This window comes from Muntiacus reevesi, chromosome 20 (assembly GCF_963930625.1).
Source record: "Muntiacus reevesi chromosome 20, mMunRee1.1, whole genome shotgun sequence".
Classification (NCBI taxonomy): Eukaryota; Metazoa; Chordata; class Mammalia; order Artiodactyla; family Cervidae; genus Muntiacus; species Muntiacus reevesi.
This window is the reverse complement of record NC_089268.1, coordinates 18,206,279-18,222,644: the sequence shown is the minus strand read 5'-3', so window position 1 is coordinate 18,222,644 and position 16,366 is coordinate 18,206,279. Positions and strand designations below refer to the sequence as shown.

General features: G+C 42.8%; 1 protein-coding gene across 2 annotated transcripts in view; it reads right to left on the bottom strand.

The window, feature by feature from the left end:
• The window catches only part of BICRAL (BICRA like chromatin remodeling complex associated protein), a 96,803-nt gene that overhangs the window by 65,232 nt on the left and 15,205 nt on the right, over window positions 1-16,366 (bottom strand). The window contains exon 1 of one of the 2 annotated variants that reach the window (XM_065913165.1): window positions 11,154-11,627. The exons of the other annotated variant lie outside the window; for it this stretch is intronic. The gene's annotated coding sequence lies outside the window, so the exon portion shown is untranslated. Of the gene's footprint in view, window positions 1-11,153; window positions 11,628-16,366 lie in introns of those variants that run through there. 2 annotated transcript variants of the gene reach the window in all.

Sequence of the window (16,366 nt, the reverse complement as noted above, 5' to 3'; positions counted from 1 at the left end):
TTCATTTTGTGAATATTGGTGAGGAAGATAAGTAAACAGACCCCTACAAGACTTTTGGTAATTACTTAATTGATTATATAGCTAATTTAAGTTTAGACTTTTAACAGTGCAAATGAAAAAAGAATGTACAGTAATAATCTAGTATTCATAAAATCTACTAAAAAGATAAATCTTCTCTGGTATGCACAGGCATTTCACATAGCACAATGTCCATTTTACATTTCTAAATAAGTTAAGGCCCTCCCTACCCCTCTTTTTCAAACATAGTTCCCCAAATTTTATTTTTCTTTGATTACTCTTTGGAAATTTACTTTCAGATTGTTTTACCTACGTATATATGCTCTAACAGAAAATTATTCTAAGTATATCACGTGACATAAAAAAGAGAAACAAGTAAAATACTTTTCAAAATGGGGGGGGGGGAACCCTAGAGAAGCAAAGAATTAGGGCAGTAGCTGGAGAAGCGAATTAAAAAAAAAAATCAGTTATTGTTTACCTTTTAAACTAGACCAGTAAAGTGAAAAGAAATACCTAAAATAAGTAGATAAGCAAGCCATCTCGAGGCATATGGATAGAAACAATTCCAAACATTTCAAGGTGAAAATATTCATCCATTAAGTGTGATCACACCTGGAGAAAAGGGGCTGGCCTCTCATGGATCTCTCCAATCCTAAGATTCTCACAAATCTGAATAATCAGAATACAAATAGGTCAGTTTATTCTTACTTTTTATTTCTAAATATATTTCTTTGCATTTCTAGGAAATATCAGAGTTAAAAGAAATCTAATTATAGAAGCATTTTTATTTTAAATCCAAGGAGAAATACTTCCAAGTTAAAAACACACCATCAAAACAACCTTTACTCAAGAATCAGGAGGGAAAAAAACCTGATTTTGTGTGTGTGTGTGTGGATAAGTCTCTACACATGGAATGTAAAGAATCTGTCTGCCATGCAAGAGACCACCTATATTGTTATAACACTTTAAAATGTTATTCTAAGGAGAGTTGAATACCAATTCTAAAATAAAAAACAAGAAACTAAGTAAACTGATTATCTTTTTAAAAAAAATACAATAAAAATCTGAAATACACTGCAAACAACTTTTAAAGGTAGGTGATTTTAATACATATAATAGCAGTCTTAATATTCCTTAGTTATGTTTGAAATATTTAGGCTACATAACAAAACTTTGAAAGTCTCTCCCATATTACACTTACCACAAGATTTTGAAATTCTTCATCTCCCCAAATTAAGCTTACCACTAGTAAGTAGTGAAAGGGCTGGTTCTCAATGAGGGAGAGGGACAATTCAGGTTAGTTCTAGCCTCCCATGAAGAACTCAGGTACTACCTCAGACTGTACAGAGAGCCACTTAAAGCCCAAGAGCCGTAAGTCAGGCGGGGCGAACTAAAACATCCACAGTAAGAGTGTTTCATCATCTTTTACTATTGTTGTCCACCAGGGCTCACCTTTCTGAGTCAAAAAGAAAAGGAAAAAATCCTTCTGACGCAGTATCTCACTGGCCTTAAATTCAACCTACAGCATGGCCTCTTTAAAAGAATGTTTCTTTATAGAGTGAGTCATACTTCGTACATTTTAAATCCTTTCCCCCAAATCTGTACTATGATTACACTGACAGCATTCCCAGCAAGGGAACAACTTGAGCAGCACCATATCATGTTTAATTAAGGTTCTGAGTGTTCTCACTTCCAATCAGGACTTTTGTTTAGTGAAAGATATGATTCATAATCTCTGATTGCTTCCAAGTATAGAGCTAAAATGGGCCCTATGTTTGATTCACCATGCTATGCAAATTGCAACTGAATTATCTGCAGAAGGAGCTCTGACCTAAAATCTGACCACTGACACAAGATTCTGGGTTTTTTGGTCACCATTTTTTAAATTTTTTTTTTTTTTTTGGTCACCATTTTTAATTGTCAACAAAACACTACCTTTTCCTATTTCTCCTACTGAAACAAAGGTTATCCAAGTTTAATTTTAGGACCTCATAATATTTGAACTTATAGGCAGTCATTTGTAGATAAAATTTCGACATGGTTTTAATACCAATGGCAAACTGTATGAGGTATGGACATGCAGTATATATTCAAACCCCACCTCTGCCCCTTAGTAACGTAACCCCAGGTAAGCTATTTATCATTTCTAAACCTCAGTTTCATTATCTATAAAATGGAGACAAACCTATCTACAGGGAGTTCTTTAGAATTTTATAATACTTAACACCCATCAGGGCCTGAAGTTTAAAAACATTCTTTCTCTTTCCCCTATTTTCTTTCTTATGAAAATGTTTCAATCACAGGTTGGGACTCCATGTTTAATTTCTGATGATACTAGGAAGCACCATGGATTTCAGTTGAAAACTGAAATAAGCCTAAGCCTTTCCTAGAAAGCCCACCGTGTGGGTTTCCCAGGTGGCGCTAGTGGTAAAGAACCTGCCTGCCAATGCAAGAGATGCTAAAAGAGGGTTTGATCCCTGGGTTGGGAAGATCCCCTGGAGAAGGGTATGGCAATCTCCTCCAAAATTCTTGCCTGGAGAATCCCATGGACAGAGGAGCCTGGAAGGCTACAGCCCATGGGGCCACAGAGTTGAACACGACTGAAGCGACTGAACACGCATAGAAAGGCAATACTTTTCATCTCATTCCCTCACATTCAGGATTTTTATTTCAGGTAAAATGAATGTTCAGTGTGTTTGCAAGATAAGCCAAAGAACCCACAAAAACAGGAAATGTTCAATTTTCCAATTTTATTAAAAAGAAATGTACAAACACAACTACATAAATCAGAGTTGATTAGGAGTACAGGGAAGGGGAATCTGGGTTAAACAGCCAGTGCAGTGAGGTTTCAGGTTTCTTCCTGAATGGAAGCACATACGAGGCAAGGCGGAGGAAAGATCAGGCCCTTAGCTGCCTCTCCCCAAGACCTTTCTTCCACGTCCGCATCCCACTTTCGCTGCCAGTTCTGAGGGCTCCTGAGCTACACCACACATGTACAACCGCCGCAGCAGAGCGGCCTTCCGGGCCCATTTCCATTCAGCGAGGGACCACTTACAAAGTTTCCCTTTAAGGGCTTTCCTTTAAAGTCAACACCTCCTTTCTTCTCTGTCTACATTCGCGCTTCACCTTCATTTAACCACCCCCTCCCTCCACTGTATTTTTCACTTTTACTCTAGAACACTACTGTCATGAGAGAACCATGCGATGCAGGTGGATCTGGTGTATTGTTTAATTCACGTTGCCTCCCTGCGACCAAGTACCACTCCTTTCCTCCATCTTCCCCCACATCTCACACATTTCGCAAATTTCTTCCCTTCAAACTCAAAACCTTTTGCCTCTGCCCCTGACAAATGACCTTGTGATCTTCTCAGGAAAGACCTCTATTCTGAATCCTATCATCCACCCTGCTCTCCTCTTATTTTACAGTTACTTTTTCTGTAGGAAATTTGGGGAACAGAGGAACCTTATGAAAAAGCGAGTAACAGCAGTGTGAGGAAAGAATAGGAAAAAATGAGGTTAAGGAGAGTGCTACAAAGTTCCACTTGGTATTATCTGAATTTCTAAAAAATGACCTTCCCTTACTTCTCTCCCTCTCCCTTTAACCTGACTTTTCCTCTCACCCACAGTCATCAGAATGTACTACAAGTCCTTGCTGATTTCTATCTCCAAAAACAATTTTTATTTAGTTCCCATCATTCTATTCTACCTGGTTGTCTAAGTAGTTAGCCAGCAAATGTTTACTGAGTGCCCAGCTTGTTTTAAATGCTATGCTAAAGGCTTAGAAAAAGTCAGTGAACGGGGAAACATAAGATTTCTCAGTCCTACTACAGAAGCTCTGTGTCTATAGATGACTGTTTCTCCTACTCAAGTTTGGGACCATGATAAGAAGAGTTGCTGTCTCTTAACTCTCAATAATTTGAGATATGATTTCTAAGTCTTTCTTCCATAGAACCTGGGTCCTCAGCATTGAGAGCACAGAGTCCTAACCACTGGACCACCAGGGAACTCTTGAATTCATTTAATTGTGGTAAAACACGCAAGATTTACCACTTAAGTGTACACTTCATTGGCTTTAAGTACACACACACTATTACATTGGGTTGGACAAAAAGTTCATTCTGAATATGTTGTTCAATAAAGTTCTCAGTGAAAATGAAAAACATATTTGTTTGTTTTACTTAAAACCAAACGAACTTTTGGGTCAAACCAATAAACCTATTGTCACGATCCAGCTCCAGAACTTTTCATTATCCCCAGCTGAAATTCTCTACCATTACATCACTTTTTATTAACCAAAAGTTATTTTCATGGTTAAATTCTTGGCCCCCACTCCCATCATCTTGGTTCATCACTGTTACCCCCTTGCAACCACCCTCGAGTCCCTGGCATCTCTCTTCCTATCACATCTGGGGGCAAAAATGCCAATCTTGGTTGAACTGATCACCTGGCTGCTTTTACTTCGCTTGTAATAAACGGTGGTGGTTAGCTGGTGGCAGAAAATCACATAACTAACTGGACTGATTGGTTTCACCCTAAATGCAGATCCCCGCCCCCCAATGTGCACCCAGGCATTCAGCAATGCCCAGCCACCCTATCGAGTAGCCCAATGAGTTCACTGTCCTGCTGTCCAAAGCAAGGTGTCCTCCTTCTCTCACACCATCCACACCCCTTCCTCCTTAAAGGTGCTGGCCCTGCCTCAGACTCCGCTGAGAAAACAGAAACCGTGAAACAAAAAGCCCTGTATTCCACCTCCAATTCCTAAACCTCTCTGCCTTCTCTCCTGCTACACTGCAAGTCATCCCGCTCCCCCCAAAGGCAAACCCTCTTGTATTCTGACTCTTCTACTGAAGAATGTTGTTCCTTTGGCAGGAATTCCCTAGTGATCCAGTGGTTAGGCCATGCTGCTTTCACTACCTTGGCCCGGATGCAATTCCTAGTTGGGGAACTAAGATCCCGAAAGTGCAGCAAAGGAAGGAGGGAGAGAGAGAGAAATAGAGAAAGAAAGAATTCTGCTCCTTTGGTAGTCTTAGCTCTCTTCTGCGTTAGTCTCCCCCTATTAGACAGTCTTGGTAGCTTATTGAAAACGCTCTTCTATTTCCCATCAGTTTTTAAAATGTGCTTCCTTGACCTCACCTCTCTCTCTCTCCAACTACTGCTGTGCCATTTCTGTCCTTGCTTTATGGCAAAATTTTCCCAACAAGTGGGTCACATTTGCTTCACTCCCATTCTCTCAGTTCAGTTGCTCAGTCGTGTCTGATTCTTTACGACCCCAGGGACTGCAGCATGCCAAGCCTCCCTGTCCATCACGAACTCCCAGAGTTTACTCAAACTCATGTCCATTGAGTCGGTGATGCCATCCAACCATCTCATCCTCTGTCGTCCCCTTCTCCTCCTGCCTTCAATCTTTCCCAGCATCAGGGTCCCTTCAAATGAGTCAGTTCTTCACATCAGAAGGCTAAAGAATTGGCGGTTCAGCTTCCAATGAATATTCACCTTCCAATGAATATTCAGGACTGATTTCCTTTAGCATGGACTGGTTGGATCCAAGGGACTCTCAAGAGTCTTCTCAAACACAACAGTTCAAAAGCATCAATTCTTCTGCGCTCAGCTTTCCTTATAGTCCAACTCTCACATCCATACATGACTACTGAAAAAACCATAGCTTTGACTAGTCAAACCTTTGTTGGCAAAGTAATGTCTGTGCTTTTTAATATGCTGTCTAGATTGGTCACAACTTTTGCTCCAAGGAACAAGCACCTTTTAATTTCATGGCTGCAGTCACCACCTGCAGGGATTCTGGAGCCCCCCCAAAAATAGTGTCTCTCACTGTTTCCATTGTTTCCCCATCTATTTGCCACTAAGTGATGATAGTGATCATCACTATGCGATGCCATGATCTTAGTTTTCTGAATGTTGAGTTTTAAGCCAATTTTTTCACTCTCCTCTTTCATTTTCATCAAGAGACTCATTCTCTCAGTGCATTCCAATTTGGCCTTCATTCCATGTGCCACTAAAGCTACTTGTCAAGACCGCCAAATCCAAGTGGAATTTTTCTCTCCTCAGGATTTAACTTCTCAGTAGTATTTGGCACAGCAGACCACTCCCTTTTCTTGAAATAGATAAATTCACTCTCCTGCTTTAGTGCTGAGCCTCCTCGGTCTCCTTTGCACCCCCTTCACTTATGGGAAAGTTTCAGGCTTGATCGTTAAGTCTTCTATGCTCACATATGACCTCAACCAGTTCCATGACATACCTACCATCTCTATGCTGGTGACTCTCAAAATTTATGTCCACTCCCTTCAGTTCAACTTGAACATTCACCGCCTGCTTGACTTTCCATTTAGGTTTTTGAAACACCTGTGAGACATCCAACGGGTTCCACATAGAACTCTAGTTACCCACCCCTCCCAGTCTTCCCTACAAGCAACTGGCACCACCAGCCACCAGGCCGTAAGCCAGGAATCTGAAGGAATCTTTGATTCCTCCTCCTGTCCCTCCACAGACAACCCATGAAGCAAATACTCTTGATTCAACCTCCAAAATCTCTCTGAAACCCACCATCTGCTCTGCTCCATCTCCATGGCACTTGCCTAAGATACTATCAAACTTGAGCTGACCATTGCAGTAGTTCCCTAACTGCCCTCTCTGCTTCCTCTTGTTCCACAGAGCAGCCAGTGATGTTTAAAAACAAAACCATATCACTCCCCTAATTAAAGCCCTACAATAGCTTCTCCTTTTCTTTAAAATAAAATCCCCAAGCCCCTGTATGTCTTAAGAGGCCCTGCACAACTTCTCTAACTCCATTTCACTGCATTCTCCTCCTGCTTCCTTCTGTTCCAACATTCCTGTCCTTCTGGACCTTTCAGGGCTTTGTACTTGTTCCCAGGCCAGGAATGTCTCCCCAGCTTTTCACAAGGCCAACACAAGTTCATGTGTCAAGTGTTAGCTCAAATGTCACCTTTTCACAGGGACACTCCTTGACTCTTCCTAGCCAAAACAATACACTCTTTCCCCCATAACACACTCTTTTGGACCCACCAGCTTATTAACTTCTTATAAGTTTTTTCTTAACCCTTAATTACCTTGATTATTTGTGTTTCCTTATTTTCTGTTTTTCACACTATATTACAAATTTCATGAGGGCAGAGATCTTGTCTGTTTTGAATTCTACTGAAGGCTACTTGAAAATAAAGAAGCTACTCTTTCCCTCTGAGCAGGCTGATTTTAGATCCACGCCCCCCCCGCCCCTCCCCCCTTCAAGCTTTACTGGATTTTAGTCAAAATAATTGCTGTGGCCTTTACTCCATGAAAAACAAGCAGAGAAAAACCACATGGGACAGTCAAATACTAGAACTCCACCCACTCACTAGCCTAGACAAGGGACTGCACACAGGTATCATCCGCAGTGGCCCCTTACAAAGCTTTTCAAAATGTAGGACAGAGAAACATGGATATAGGCAAAAATAATATAACTCTGACACCTGCATCAAAGGTTTCAACCTTTCCCCCTAGCAATCACTAAACACAACAGTGATTTCAGAAGAAAAGCACAAAATAACTCAAATATGTGATCTTTGCTCCAGAGAAGTTAATGATTTCCTGACTTGGTTCTCTCATTTTGGTCTGGCTGGCTAGTCATTATCTGCTCTGGATGTTTCTTCCTAACCTACTGTGTCTTTAATGCATATTCTGTTCCTACCAAGTCTCATGTTTAGAATAAGTTCCCCATCCTACTTTCCAAAATGCAAGAAATATCTTCTCAATTTAAAATTCAGAAAAGAACTCGTTCTTTCAAGGATTTATCTCTAGGTTTTGATTTCAGGATATCTTCTACCCTACTTCTAACTTCTGTATTTCCTAGATTCAATTCTATTTTTGTTCCAGAGCTATCTTGACTAAATTAGATGGCCTGGCTAGACGTGAAGCCAGTATGTTATATAACTTCTCAGGAGAATGAAGCTATATATGTATTTTAAAATGTACTAAGACTTAAAGTCTTGCGATATCTAATATTTCTTTCTGTAAGGAAATCATTTCAACATTTTGATAAATGGCACTGGCAAAAAATAAAAATAACATTAAGCAATAAAAAATTATGCTGAAACTCAAAATGACATGAACCTCAAGTCTCATGCTCCAATTCAAAAGATAGCCAGCAGCACAGTGCATAGTTTAACACAGGGATGTTCTGAATACGTCTCTGGGTCACAATGAAGTCGCCTGGAGAGCTTGGAATAACACAGAGTCCTACATATTTAGATCCAGGTGATCCTAGATGAGCAAGAATTTCAAAATTTTTGGAGGGAGTTACAAGCATCAAGAAATTGAAAGTCAGAAACTTAAAACTGAGAGTGTCCAATACATCAGACTTGAAAAACCCCAAATGTCCCTAACCAATAATGGATATTACAAATCTGCATTTTAAAAACATCTCACCAGTTGATTCTGATGCTCAGATTTGGAAATTAGATACAAAGCCAAAAACAGGGCTTCTGGGACCCATTGTCAATTCTATCACTTAAAACTTTGAGCCTGTGAACAATTCAACTATCTTGGCAAACATTATTAGTTCCTTCCCTGGTAAGTAGATAATAAAAACCAATACTGCAGGGCTGATATAATAAATAGGAATTAAAAAACACCAAGCACAGTTCCTGGCATACGACAGTGTTCAGCACAGGGTAGGTCTTAAAGGGCCTAAAAGCATCCACCACAGTGGCTGTAAACACAAGGAAATACCTAACGGTGCCACACTATGTTACTTTTATCCACTAGAAATTAACTATTTACTTTCCACCTAGACCCCTAGAAAGATCAGAGCTTTACAGACTCCTCCCAAAAACCTTTTCAGTAACAAAAACAAAGTTAAAAACCCACACACCCATTGTTATACTGCTACTACAAGACAGCTAAGTATTTTTATGAATGCTTCTAGGAAACATTTTAAATAAAAAGTGGAGGAACTGAGAAGTCATACTGATTAGAAAGAGATGAACCAAAACAGTACCCCCCTTTTTTTTGAAAGGAAAAAGTATCGGGGTGTTTCAAAGCGAGTTTAATTTTTCAGATCAGAGGTCTAAGAAACTATCGTCATTTACTACCATTTGTAACAGGGAATATGAAAGCCAAAAGGACGCCCCAAATCACTGGAACCCATTACCTTCCCACAAATGTAACAACCAGAGAAAAGGTTGTCCAGGATTGTGAAAATACAACCAAGAAAACTAGCAGGGGACCCATACAGAACCACGATACTGGAAGGCAGACAGACACTCTTCTCGACTTTTTTCCTGCAATTCTGCAACTGGGTTTGACTCTCCTCTCAAAATGACGTGGAAGAGGGCGAAGGGAAAGCCTCCACGATCTGCCCCCAGCCAGGCCAGGGAAAGCAAAGTCTTCCAGGTTCAAGCCCTAGGAGGACATGGGGAAGCCTTCATCTCCAGTCTTGACTGGGGTTGGGGGTGGGATGCGGGTTTAAGGAGAGATCCCTCGGCTGCAACGCCCGACTCTCAGTTTTCCCTCAAAGGCAAGTGGTAAAAGGAACAAGACGCCGCGGTCCCCAACCCCTTCCCGCTCTGAGCCGGCGGCCTACTCTTTCGGGTCTGGGGGCACCGGGAAGGACCAGACTACTCCACCCAAGGCCCACGTACAGACTTCGGCCCGCGGAGCGTGGCCCCCACGTCCCGGGCCTCCCAGCGCTCGGACCGGCGAACCGTCCAAGAAGGGCGCTGCCCGTGCCGCCGGGGAAGATGGCGCCCGCAGAGCAACTGCGCCACCAGCACTGGCGAAGGGCCAGGCCCAGCGCCATCTTAGCGCCTTCCAACCGCCCCCTCCACCCCGCCCCGCACAACCCCCGCAAGAGCCTGCGTCCTGGCCGGTCGGGGGGCGCGAAGCGCGTTGGGCCCGCGCACTCTCAGCCCAAAGAGAGTGCCACCGAGCCTCTCGTCTCTTCGGACCGGCCGCGCGGGGCCCGCAGGAGGAGCCCGGCTGGGCCGCCGGTCCTCCGCGCGGCGCGAGGGCTCGTCCGGGCCCGGCCGCGGGTCGTCAGCGGTGCATCGGACCCAGGCGGCGAGGCGACCGGGGAAGGGCCAGGCCGGCCGGCCCCGGCGCGCGCGCCGGGAACCAGGCCGGAGCGGCCGGCTGGCCCCGAGCTCTCCCCGCCGCGGCCGGCGGCACAAGCGCCGGGAAGGAGGAAGCCAGGATGAAAAATAAACCCCGTCCCCGCCGCCTCCCTCCCACCCGCTCCCCTCCCCCTCTCGAGACGCGGGGTCCATTTTGCCGAGAAGAAAGAAAATGCGATTCACACCCAAGAGCTTCCGAGAGAGAAAAGAAACGAGGCGGGGGGAACCGAGGGGAGGAGATTGGAAAAGCTTATTTTTCTTCCTCGCCCGCCGTCACTCCTGGTCCTCCCTGCCCCCTGCTCGCGGCCCCGCCGCGCCCGTCCTCCCCTCGCCGAGCCCCGCTCCCTCCTTCCCGGCTCCCGGCGGCTCCGGGGGGGCGGAAAACACACTCGCACTCGCGCACACAACTAATTTTAAACCGGCTCAATCAATGAGTCATTAAAAGGCTTCCCTCCCCTCTCCTCCCCACCACCAACCGCCACGCCACCCCCCTTTCCAGGCTTCTCCCTCTCCCCGCTCCAGAAATTTGCATCCGCGGAAAAGAAAAAAAAAAAGGCGCCAGGGCCCCCACCCCGCCGAGGCGCCCCCAGCCCGGCCCCGCCGCCCCCTGCCCGCCCGCGCCCCCGCCCGCGACACTGAACTTGGTCTTCCCGGGGCCCGGGCAGCGCTGGGAAAGGCATAAACACTCGATTCCCCTTTTCTCCGTGTCCATTAAACATCCACCCACCACCACCATCACCCACCCACAAACCCACCCCCCCCCCCAAAAAAAAAAAAACACAGCCTTAGCCAATAGCTCTCTGGGCTGAAACCTAATATCCTGGTTTTGGCAACTCGGTGTTTAATTTGCTCCTCTTTCTTTTCTGTCTGTCTGGAGATAGATCTCCAGCCCCCCCGCCCTCGCTTTTCCCCTCCCCGAAGGAAAGAGGCAGAGGAAGGAGGTTGTGTGTGTTTTTTTTTTTTCTCCTTGAAATTTTTATCACAAAATTATAATACACTCAAAGGGAAACTCACCGTCATGAAAAAGCAGTGCCTTGTCAACGGGGTTTCTGCGCCATCGCACCAGGGGCGGCGGCGGCGGCGGGCGCGGGGCGCGGGGCGCGGGCGCGGGAGCTCCCGGCCGAGCGGCGCCGGCCACACGCGCTCCGCTCTCTCTCTCGCTCACCCCCGCGCCGGGCGGCGGGCGCCCGCTCCCCGCGCCCGCCCGGCCTTCATGCTCTGCGCCCGGGCAAACCGCTCGCCTGCTCGTCTACCTCCAAACTTCGGTTCTCGCCTAGCAAAAAATGCGGAGATTAGGATTTTTTTTAATTAAAAAAATTTTTTTTTGTTTTTTTTTTAGAAAAATCAAACTCCAAAGCTGATAATTCCTGCTTCCTTTGGGATTCTTTTTAACCTCAAGAAACATAGTGGTTTATTCAAGAAACAGGGGTTTTGGGTTTTTTTTGTTTTTTTTTTTAAAGATCTACGAGATGCGTGCTATTCTCAGCAGGCGCCCTACACACACACACACACACACACACACACACACACGCACACGCACACACACACACACACACACGCCAGTTTTAGCTCTGGGGGTGCGGGGGGAGCGCCAAGAGGGGGGTAGTTTAAAAACAAAAGACACAATATTTGTTTAAACTCTAATTAGAATATGTCCCAGTAAATCGTTTTTTGCTTATGCTTTAAAAAAACAAAAGCGAAAACATCACTTTTAACTTATTTGGCAATTCATTCCAACTTTTAATTCTACTAAGCTTTCCTTTGCAACACCCTTTTTCCATTCCGAAGTGTAGTGAAACCTTATCTGTAAACCTGTATGTCAACATTTAAAAAAAACCACACACACAACACTTTAGCAGCCAAGATGAAGGTGAGGAGGGAAGTAAGTCACTCTTAAAACATCCAGTTCCCAGTGCTTACTCTTTATGCAGATACCTGTATCGTCACATTTGTGGAATTTTCACGATGTGATCCCCAGCCTTAAAAAAAGAGAGCTACCCAAACATCCATTGAAATAGAATAGGTTAAAAAAACAGAAAGAGAGCTACCTAGCCTTTTAACATTGTAGTCCAAGTATGATTACCACCCGTATTTAATCTCAAATTGAGACGTCTCCATAAACCATCCAGCATCCAGAGCACTTAAAGAAATGTTAATTATGACAGTGTGGATTGGGACTAGGTGCCTCTGTGGTTTAGGTTAATTACATTTACTTTTCCTGTAAATGCCCACAAAAATAAAGTCGGGGGGGGGGGGGGGTTGTTGTCTTTTATTTTAAATAAATATCAAAGTAAAAGATGGATTGTACAAAAATGTGATTCAGAGTTTTAAAAATACATATGTAGGCCCCAGAAATACTTTAAAATTATTTTAAATTAGTTTATAATACATATAGCAATGGGGTTCTGCTGATAGAAAGCTCAAACCCATATCCCCCAGATACTGAGTTCTAAAATTATCCTTAGGTTTAAATTATTTAAGTGAAATTGGTTAGTTTCTAATACAAATCCCCTGAGCATTAAAAACCAACCATAATGGTGGCATACCATGTTTGCTTTTATAAGGATACTGTAACTATGCTATTTTATTGTACAAAATAAATAATGTCAAGGTTGGTATACAATGTTGTCATATTCAAGATAGATCTCTGCAAAAAACAAACCATATCTTGTTAAAGTAACTGCCACTGTCATTCACAATATGTGCTTTGTATTTCCACCGGCCTCAATAAATACAGTCAGTGATTTAGTATCACATAGTATCATGGAGGTGTTTTCTCAGAAGATACGTGTTGTGTTCACATTCAGCCAAGGTCTTCCTGGAACTGAAGTCTTTGCATAAATTAGCATTATTTCTCTACACTTGACAGTTGAACCAACCAGTTTTCTAATTGGCTTGGGAAATTTTAAAACCTGTTTTAAAGTGCCTTTGGATTGGCTGGAATTTAATTATAATACACATTTTGAAGAAGTACATTTCAAAGGAGTCCATGGATTATTCATTGCAATTAGGGCCCACCAAGCAAGTTTTACAGCTGTTGCTTCACAGTTCCAATGAAATATTAATGGATTTCAGAAAGCTGTTCTCCCTAGTAGGCCAAAACTCCTAAAAAAATACAAATTTGACTTTAAAATCACTCAACAAAGAGGTGAGCTCCAGAAGAAGATAGAGCACTGTGGGCTTTCTCACAAATGCCCAAATATCAGAGCTGACATTTATTAAGGGCCTACTAAGTCCTGCCAGGCATTATTCTAGATACTTTATTCTTATAGTATATATTATTGCCTGAACCTTCACACAAACCCACAGACTAATGTTTAATTATCCAGATTTTCGCCAAGGAGTCTCCCAATGTTTCTTATAATTTGTCTGAGGTCATCAGTCTAAGAAGAGCTGGGGGGAACCCAGGCCTGGTTGACTCCTCAACACACCCTCTCTTCGAGTCCCAAAAAGGATCCTGGGAACAAGCAGTCTGTGCTATTTCAATAAAAACCAAGTTCAGTGGTGGTTAGGGGGACCACCCTCTCTCATTGCCAGAGGGGTTCATAGGCAGACCGGACCATCCTTTCTCATTGGGCAAGATTTAGTTTGCCAGTTGTCAAAGCTAATTTAGAATATTTGGGGGGTGGGGGTAGGTCACAAAATACTGGGACAGCAGTGGGGAGAATCTCAGACTCACTAGGTATAACACCAAATTGGAATCATTTAACAATAAAAACAACTTCTTAAAATTTCCCACATGCAAATAAAAAAATGTAACATTTAAAATAAGGGATATGCCTTTGTACATAAAATTTTAAGTGATGGTTTATATAGACAGGATTTTGGTATCCGAATATAAGATTAGAAAACTTTTAAAAAAGAAAGTTCTTCCATGTCCTGGCTATTATAAACAGTGCTGCGATGAACATTGGGGTGCACGTGTCTCTTTCAGATCTGGATTCCTCAGTGTGTATGCCCAGAAGTGGTATTGCTGGGTCATATGGCAGTTCTATTTCCAGTTTTTTAAGAAATCTCCACACTGTTTTCCATAGTGGCTGTACTAGTTTGCATTCCCACCAACAGTGTAAGAGGGTTCCCTTTTCTCCACACCCTCTCCAGCATTTATTGCTTGTAGACTTTTGGATAGCAGCCATCCTGACTGGCGTGTAATGGTACCTCATTGTGGTTTTGATTTGCATTTTTCTGATAATGAGTGATGCTGAGCATCTTTTCATGTGTTTGTTAGCCATCTGTATGTCTTCTTTGCACTATTTATAATAGCCAGGACATGGAAGCAACCTAGATGCCCATCAGCAGATGAATGGATAAGGAAGCTGTGGTACATATACACCATGGAATATTACTCAGCCGTTAAAAAGAATTCATTTGAATCAGTTCTAATGAGATGGATGAAACTGGAGCCCATTATACAGAGTGAAGTAAGTCAGAAAGATAAAGAACATTACAGTATACTAACACATATATACGGAATTTAGATAGATGGTGGCGATAACCCTATATGCAAAACAGAAAAAGAGACACAGAAATACAGAACAGACTTTTGAACTCTGGGGGAGAACGTGAGGGTGGGATGTTTTGAAAGAACAGCATGTATATTATCTATGGTGAAACGGACCACCAGCCCAGGTGGGATACATGAGTCAGGTGCTCGGGCCTGGTGCACTGGGAGGACCCTGAGGAGTCGGGTGGGGAGGGAGGTGGGAGGGGGGATCGGGATGGGGAATACATGTAACTATATGGCTGATTCATGTCAATGTATGACAAAACCCACTGAAATGTTGTAAAGTGATTGGCCTCCAACTAATAAAATAATATTAAAAAAAAAAAAAAAAAAAAAAGAAAGTTCTTTAAATGGCTTGACCATAATGCCAAAAACTTTAATTGTGTACAGTTATGTATAAGTTCCCTCCTATGATGCTCATCTGTATATGTGACCTAGTAAGAAGGGCAACTGGACACAGGTGGAAAAATAAGATAAAATTGAAATGCTCTAGCATGGGTTTGTACCTCTAAATAAACAGGTTCAAAACCAACATAACAAGTAAAAGTGGAAATGTTGCTGTTTTTTGCCTTCTTCCTCCACGTGTTCCCCTCAGTTCAGTTAGCTGTTCTCAGAGCGGGGAGAATGCAAATACTGGAGATTAAGTGGTGATATGCATGACCAGATGTGTCCAGATCACAGAAATCCGAGACATACCCAATGAATGTTTGTGGTATAAAAAACTTAAAAGTTCTCAGTGTGCATAAATAAGCTCGGTACTTTTATTTGAACCTCTTGAGGTACTTATAATCTGAGGCTTAAGTGCACTGGCTATTATGTACTGAGACTGACCGGGGTTCAAATTCCATCTCTGTCACACACCAGGTGTGTGGCTCTGGGCAAGTCACTTCACCCTTCAGAGCGTCAACTTCCTCATCTATAAAACAGGGATAATTATAGTACTCACGTCTGAGAGTTATTTTAAGGATTCAGGAACTAGTGCATGTAAAATGTTTAGCATGGTGCCTGAAACATAATGAGAGGTCAGTATGTTCGGCTGATATTCTATCACCTTGTTTTAGTTATGTCTCAGGTTAAATCGTGTGAAACCTTCCCATGTATCTCTAGTACATGTAGCCAAATGTATCTGTCTTCTGTTCTGTCCAGGATAAGGAGCTCCTCAAAGGCTTTTTATTTTCTAAGGGCCGAGTAGAGTACTTTGTATATACTAAGCTTGAAACCAGTACTTGTAGGATAAAAGAAAAACAAACCAATCCACAAGATGTGTTAGAATGCAAGAAATCATCATATTTCTACCTAGACAGCTACATATTAAGTGAATAATAGAGTCAGTCTCCCTGAATCACATAAAGCCACTGCCCAGTTGATCCCAGGCAGTATTGCCTAATGGTTTATAAGTTCTTCCTCACTCTTTCACTTCCTCTCTCATCAATTAGAGCTTTATCATTGCTGCATTTTAGCCATGTGACCGTGGCCTATTTTTTTAACTTCTCTCACCTCAGTTTACTTATATGTAAAATGAAGGTGACAGTATCTGTATCTTGGGTCAGTAGGGGAAGAGTTTAATGATATTAGGAATGTAAAACCCTTGCTTTAGTGCCTGTATACAATAAATACTCAATATTAGTTGCCATCACTGTTGTGGTTGCTAATACTATTATTAGAAGTAACGTGGAATTGTTTTCAAAGCAGTGGTAAGTAGGCAAATTGCTGGAGTGATTAC